The sequence below is a fragment of the Microtus ochrogaster genome, linkage group LG7_11, assembly GCF_000317375.1.
Source record: "Microtus ochrogaster isolate Prairie Vole_2 linkage group LG7_11, MicOch1.0, whole genome shotgun sequence".
NCBI classification, from domain to species: domain Eukaryota; kingdom Metazoa; phylum Chordata; class Mammalia; order Rodentia; family Cricetidae; genus Microtus; species Microtus ochrogaster.
Window position 1 is genome coordinate 3742434 of NC_022032.1, and position 6557 is coordinate 3748990.

General features: G+C 42.7%; 1 protein-coding gene across 1 annotated transcript in view; it reads left to right on the forward strand.

Annotated features, from left to right (window-relative positions):
• Rnf170 (ring finger protein 170) overlaps positions 1-6557 on the forward strand; it is a 37743-nt gene that overhangs the window by 30079 nt on the left and 1107 nt on the right. The gene's annotated exons all lie outside the window — the stretch shown is intronic.

Below are 6557 nucleotides of genomic sequence, written 5' to 3' on the forward strand. Positions count from 1 at the left end.
TTGTGAGTCACCATGTGGTTGCTGGGAATTGAACTCAGGACCTTTGGAAGAGCAGGCAATGCTCTTAACCTCTGAGCCATCTCTCCAGCCCCTATATTAAAATTCTTAACAGTAGCAAAATTACAAAATAATTTTTATGGCTGTGGGATACAACATGAGCAACATTTTGTTAAAAGGTTGCAGCGGTAGGAAGATTGAGAACCACTGCTCTTAGACACTATGACTTAAGAAATCTCCAGTGTCGGCTCAATAAGCTTGGAAGCCTGCCAGTGGGGGCCTAACCCATTTCATGGCATTAATATTGGCTGTATGCACTCAATCCTTGACCTTAAGCAAACTTGGGTCTTACCAGCCACTGTCTGCATCTTCTGATATATCCCATATCCCAAAATGAGAGGATGGGTGCACCATGAGGAAACATGCCATCTAGTTCAAGTTTGGTGGTGCATGCTTATAATCCCATCACTCCAGAGGTGGAGGCAGGAGGATCATTGCAAGTTTGAGGCCAGTCTGGGCTATACAGTGAGACTTTGCCTCAAAACACAAACTATCTGCTCAAAGTCCCATATAGTGCAGGGTTTATTCTTTGAGAATATGGGGCTATCGTCTTTCCCTGTCCTTTTTGAGAAAGGGTCTTGTTTAGTCTTTCTGGCCTCAAGCTTACCACGTCGCTAGGTGGCTCTGGATTGCTGATTCACTTGTCTCCAGCTCCCAAGAGTGGGATTTCAGGTCTGAACTACCATGCTTGGCTTTCTCACAACAGTCTTTTAGAGGACATAAACCATGATGTAGTAAAGGATTATGGGACAGACGGAGAAAAAGATGTGTTTATTCTATGACACGCATGCCGCTGCACTTGGGATCAAAGGACAAATTACAGGTCATTTCTCTCCTACACTGTGGGATCTGGAAATTGAATTGAGGTCATCAGGCTAGGTGGCAAGTGTCTTGAACTTGCTGAGCCGTCTTGCTGGCTCCATCAGATGTTTTAAGGTCGCTGACATTTAATAATTTGGACTTTAATTAGCTTATTTATTGTGCTTGGAATCAAACCTACGGTCTTGTCTACACTAGGCAAGCTTGGACTACATTCCCAACCCAGATAGTTTTAATACACCAAGGGGAAAAAAATAACCAATATTCAGAAAAATAGTTAACCTATGGCAGCTGCACCTCATAAAGAATAGGGCTTATGCTAAACTATACAAATGTGGCCTTCTTGTAAAATACTAACACTAAATTGCCAGTGAAGAGTTTGGATATCAGCCGGGCGGTGGTGGCGCATGCCTTTAATCCCAGCACTCGGGAGGCAGAGGCAGGCGGGTCTCTGTGAGTTCGAGACCAACATCCTTTCCCTTCAAGACCGGCACAAAAATTACTTGAAACCCCCCCCCCCAAAAAAAAAAGTTTGGATATCTTATCAGAAGAAAGCATAAAATGCCGGGCTGACCTTTTTCCTTTTATTTTTGGTGGTACAGTGCTGGAAACCAAGGCCGAGGCCTGTGCAGTTAGGCAAATACTCTACCTTGGAGCCCAGACCAACATCTGACATCTAACAACTTTTGTTTATATGGTTTGGAATCAATGCCAGGGTCATTCGCTAACTACAAAATGGCAGTTAAAACCAAAGTGGCTATGGTCAGTCATGCTGGACCCTTAAAATATAACACTGTACATGTGTTTGTGTATTTGTGTGTTGAGTGTTTGAGCACTCAGTTTCTGAGGATTCAAAACCTATTTGTGAATCCCACATTAAAGCTTTTTTTTTTTTTTTAAATAGTACTATACCTTTTCCCCCCACACATTGAAAGTACAGTCTAGAAAGCCCGAATGTTTCATCTAAAATACAGACTGGAGAAATGGCTCAGTCATCAAGAGTGATCACTGCTCTTGCAGAGCATGCAGCTTCCTACCCTCTACAATGGGAATCACCCATTCCAAGGATTGGATGCCTTCTTCTTGTGTCCTTGGACTCCAGGATGCACGTACACATAAACTCACGAATACTCGCGTGTGGGCACTTTGGCCCAAGGTGAAAGTTCTAGCACATCTGGGTCCCGGTAATGGCCTGTCTCCGTCAAGCACTCTAATCTCATTCATGAGGACTCTCCCCAAGGTCTTAATCTTCCATCCCACCTCTACCTGCCACAACAGAGGCTAGGCTTCAGTGTGGAGGCACAGTTCACAGCAGTTTCGCAGAAAACCAGATGGCTCATTTTTTCTTCTTATAAATTATACACATCTTCGTATGTCTATAACTGACAAAACATGGCATTAAAGTATATTTCAACTGCAATACTTTGTGTATTTGCTTTCTCCCAGCCTTTGTCTTCTGTTACTTGTTTCTTTAGACAAGGTTTTTCTCTGTATAGCCACGGCGGTGCTCTGTAGAGCAAGTTGGCCTCAAACTCAGAGATTCATCTGCCTCTGCCTTCTAAGTGCTGGATGAAAGGTGTGCTCCACCAACACCCAGCTATTTTCACTCATGTAAAAGCACTTCTGAGACAGTGCCTCACTATGTAGACTGGCCTCAGCTTCACAGTCCCCTTCCTTTATAGGGATGCTACACTATTACAACCACCACCAACTAAAATGTAGCCTTTTCATGTCTGGAACTCGTTTTTCATTTTTCCTTATATGGTCTTCTATCAGTAAATGAGTTCTTGGCCTCTCAAGATGTTAGAATTAGCACACTTATTTCTATTCTTTTTCCCTTAAATGGCCACAGTTTAACCTTTGATAGTTATTGAAAAATCAATGAATAGACCAAATGAGTATATGAACATTTATTGTTCCTTTAAGAAAAGAGCAGAGCAGGCTTGCACTTTTTGTATAGCCCCTATATAATAAGGTCTTTAATAAACACCAAAAATTGTATAAACTATGTTATTACTAGGGTCTTCTTGATCTGGGCTCTCCTCAGCTCCCTATCCCTTTCATCTTTGCCTGCCCTCCCCCCAAAAAGAAAAAACAGAGATGACGCACACAGAGAAGATTAAGACAGGTGCTTTATTGTAGAGTACTTTTTACAGAGTAAAGTAGAGCACAGTCTCAAGAGGTTAAGAGTGCACAATGGCCAAAGGGCCCATTGTACTGATCTATATTTCTTCCATTTCTAAACAGACAGTTTTCAGAGGGTCTTTGTCTTGTGTAGTTGGTTGACAGGCCCGTCTGGTTTAACTCTTCCATGACAGCAGTGTTACATCTTTATTCTTCCCCAGAAAGCCAAGTACTCTACAGTCATTTAAGATGTAAGGTTCCTGGAGCCAGGTTGATTTAATTAGCCATACAGCACCATCAATCAATAAACTGGCCACCACCCTGTTAATTGCATCTTTCCTCTGAAGTAACCACTCCTGACCATAGTTTCATCTACATTTTTTTTTTTCGAGACAGGGTTTCTCTGTGGCTTTGGAGCCTGTCCTGGAACTAGCTCTGTAGACCAGGCTGGTCTCGAACTCACAGAGATCCGCCTGCCTCTGCCTCCCGAGTGCTGGCATTAAAGGCGTGCGCCACCACCGCCCGGCCATCTACATATTTTTGAAACATGTTATTTTTTTGTCTGACTTCTTCAACATTATGAGTGTAGAAATCATCCATTGTGGGTTCTGGCATTTTTATTTGAGGGTCTCATAATTCAGGATGGTCTTGAACTTTTGATCCTCCTGTCTCTTACACTGTGTGTCCTCATGCCCATTTCAAGTGCATGACAAGATAAGCACTACCAACTGAGCTACATGGCCAGCCCATAGCTTCATTATTTTGATTGCTACTAATTGTGGGCTATGCCACATTTATTCGTCAAACTGTTAGTGGACATTTGGTTTATTTTCACCAACCCTTTCAAAGCGTTGGGACTTGGATGTGATGACACAGGCCTTCAACTGGTGGATCCCTCTTGAGTTCAAGGCTAGGCTGATCGAGGTGATAAATTCCAGATTAGCCAGTTGGAATGTTATCTTTTTAAAAGAAATTTATTTACTATGTATACAATGTTCTACCTGCATGTATGCCTACATGCCAGAAAAGGGCACCAGATTTCATTACAGATGGCTGTGAGCCACCATGTGCTTGCTGGGAATTAAACTCAGAACCTCTGGGAAGGCAGCCAATGTTCTTAACCTCTGAGCCATCTCTCCAGCCCCCTGGAATGTCACCTTAAAAAGTACAAAATGGGGCTGGAGATGTAGCTAAATTGGAAGAGTGCTTCCCTAGAACACATGAATCCTTGGGTTGAACCCCTAGCACAACTGGTGAGATTATAGGTGTGGTTCCAGCACAGAGGAAGTAGAGGAAAGCAGATCAGGAGTTCACGGTCATCCTAAACTACATAATCTGGGGCTAGCATAGAGTGAGACTCTGGAAGGAAAAGAAAAGTGAAAATGCTTCCCTGCCTTACCCTTTGTAAGTAAGAACTGTCACTCTAACCCCAGGAAATGATAAAAAATGGCAACAGTCAGGAGTATGTTTAAAAAGGTCAAAGTTATTTTTCTATTAAGCCAATAAATTTGCATATAACATCATAAAAATTTAGGGTGAAAGATATTTTATAAATAAAACTATAATGTGCTTAATTCAACAGGTTTATTTTTAAAATTATATGCAATTTACCATATCTATAAATTTACTATTTTGAAATAGGGACAATTAAGGATTATGCTCAACAAAAGTATATATTTCATTTTCAAGTTATGAACAAAAAGAAGAAGAAGACAGACAAAAGATGAAGTTATGAACAAGGGAGGAAAACCCAGTCATATAACAACCTGATGGGTTTTACATGGACTCAATGACCACAAAGATCCTTGTATACACTTCCTTAGCAGCTTGCAATTGTAAGCACAGAAGTAGTGTAAAGGAAAGCAGGAGTCCCCTCTTGGGGTTCTTGATCTTTTAACACAAGAATTAAAGAATGAATTCAAATGAAGCACAAGGAAGATTTTACTAGAGGTTAAAAGAAAAAAAAAAACACCCAGGCAGACAAGCTGTTGAGCTCAGCAGCTGCCTGAAGGACAGAGAAGAGGAAAAGCTGTGCCTTGGAAGCTGACATAGGGTCAGACACATGGTGGGCAAGCAAGCCACACGCTCGGGAGAGAGGCTTTTGAGAAGGAGACAGAAGAAAAGTAGGCAGATGTATAGAACTGCATGGCTGTACAAGAACTCTGCAGCACTTAGGGTTTAGTACAGACTCTTGTCCCACCTATCTCCTTATCATATCTTAAGGTGACTGCCTTTCTAGGGGTAGCCCTTGGTCAGGTGATTGGCTGACCTGGCCCAACTGGGTGATTAGCTCTCTTTACCAAGGCTGGAGACATTCTTTGGACCACAAAGTTTTTTCTTAGTGGGCCTTTCCTGTTTACTAACACCACTGTTAACCTTCTCTTCCTACATCCTCAGTCTTATAACCTGTCCCCAGCTTAAGGTGCTCCCACCCCTTCCCACTCTCCACCAGTCTCTCCTTTCTGTGGGCAGGTCTCTCACTTTCGCATTACATAATACATACAGCTAATGCTCAAGCCAGTTGCTTAGTTTAGAAACCATGCTCAGTGCCCACCCAGTTCTCACCACTCACTAAGCTATAGCGCTGGCACTGCGAACATACATCTTGAATCCTACCACTCAGCTTCTGTGCCACCACCGTCACCCCGCTACCGCCTCTTCGCTCACGAGCAACAGCCTCTTAATTCATGTTTTTGAACTGTGGCCTTCTCCAGCTCTTAAAATAGGTAGAATTACCTTTTGAAAATATTGGTTATGCTTGAAATGGCTCAGTGGCCCCCCACTGAGCTTCATCCAAACTCATACTCAATTTGAATCCTTCATCTTCACTTCACGCTATTCTCCTAGCTGGGCTCCACCACCACGGCCTGGCTTTTTTACTGCCTATCCTTTCGAACACAAGCTGGTGCTATAACACACACTCCCAGTGCCTAGAATGCTCCTCCTCATCTCATTACATTCCATCCTCTGGTTTCCAATTCAGATGTTTGCTCTTTGCATGGGATACTTACTCTCATTACAGCCCTTTGGACTTTTCTCTTAATTCCCCTTATTTGGGCACCTTAGTGTAATTTATGTCTTTATTCCATCTTCTCCTCCGTAAAATATAAATTCTATGAAGATGGGTGGTACACTATGTGTTCTAGACATAACATGTCAGCTGCATTTAGGTGCACAATATGTAAAAATAAATGAAAAAGAGGAATGATTCCTTCCTAGATCGCCCACTTCATATCACACATTCCCCCAGACCAGTCTCAGCCCCTAAACTACCGCCACAATATCACATGAGATTACACACTACAACGCAGGTATCAGGGAGACACCATAACTGTCTTTTGCATGTGTGAAATTACAGACAGGAGCAATTTCCAGAGTCGGTGGTTCCACTGGCCTTTCCCAGACAGGATTCTCCTCCATCAGAGAATCGCTCCTCTGGTGAGTTGACATCTGTACACTAGCTGTCACCTGCTGCAGCTGCCACAACCTCCAACAAACTCCCACAAGTTGTCCTCTAACCTACACAGGTGTGTATATGTATGTTCACAACGTGTGTG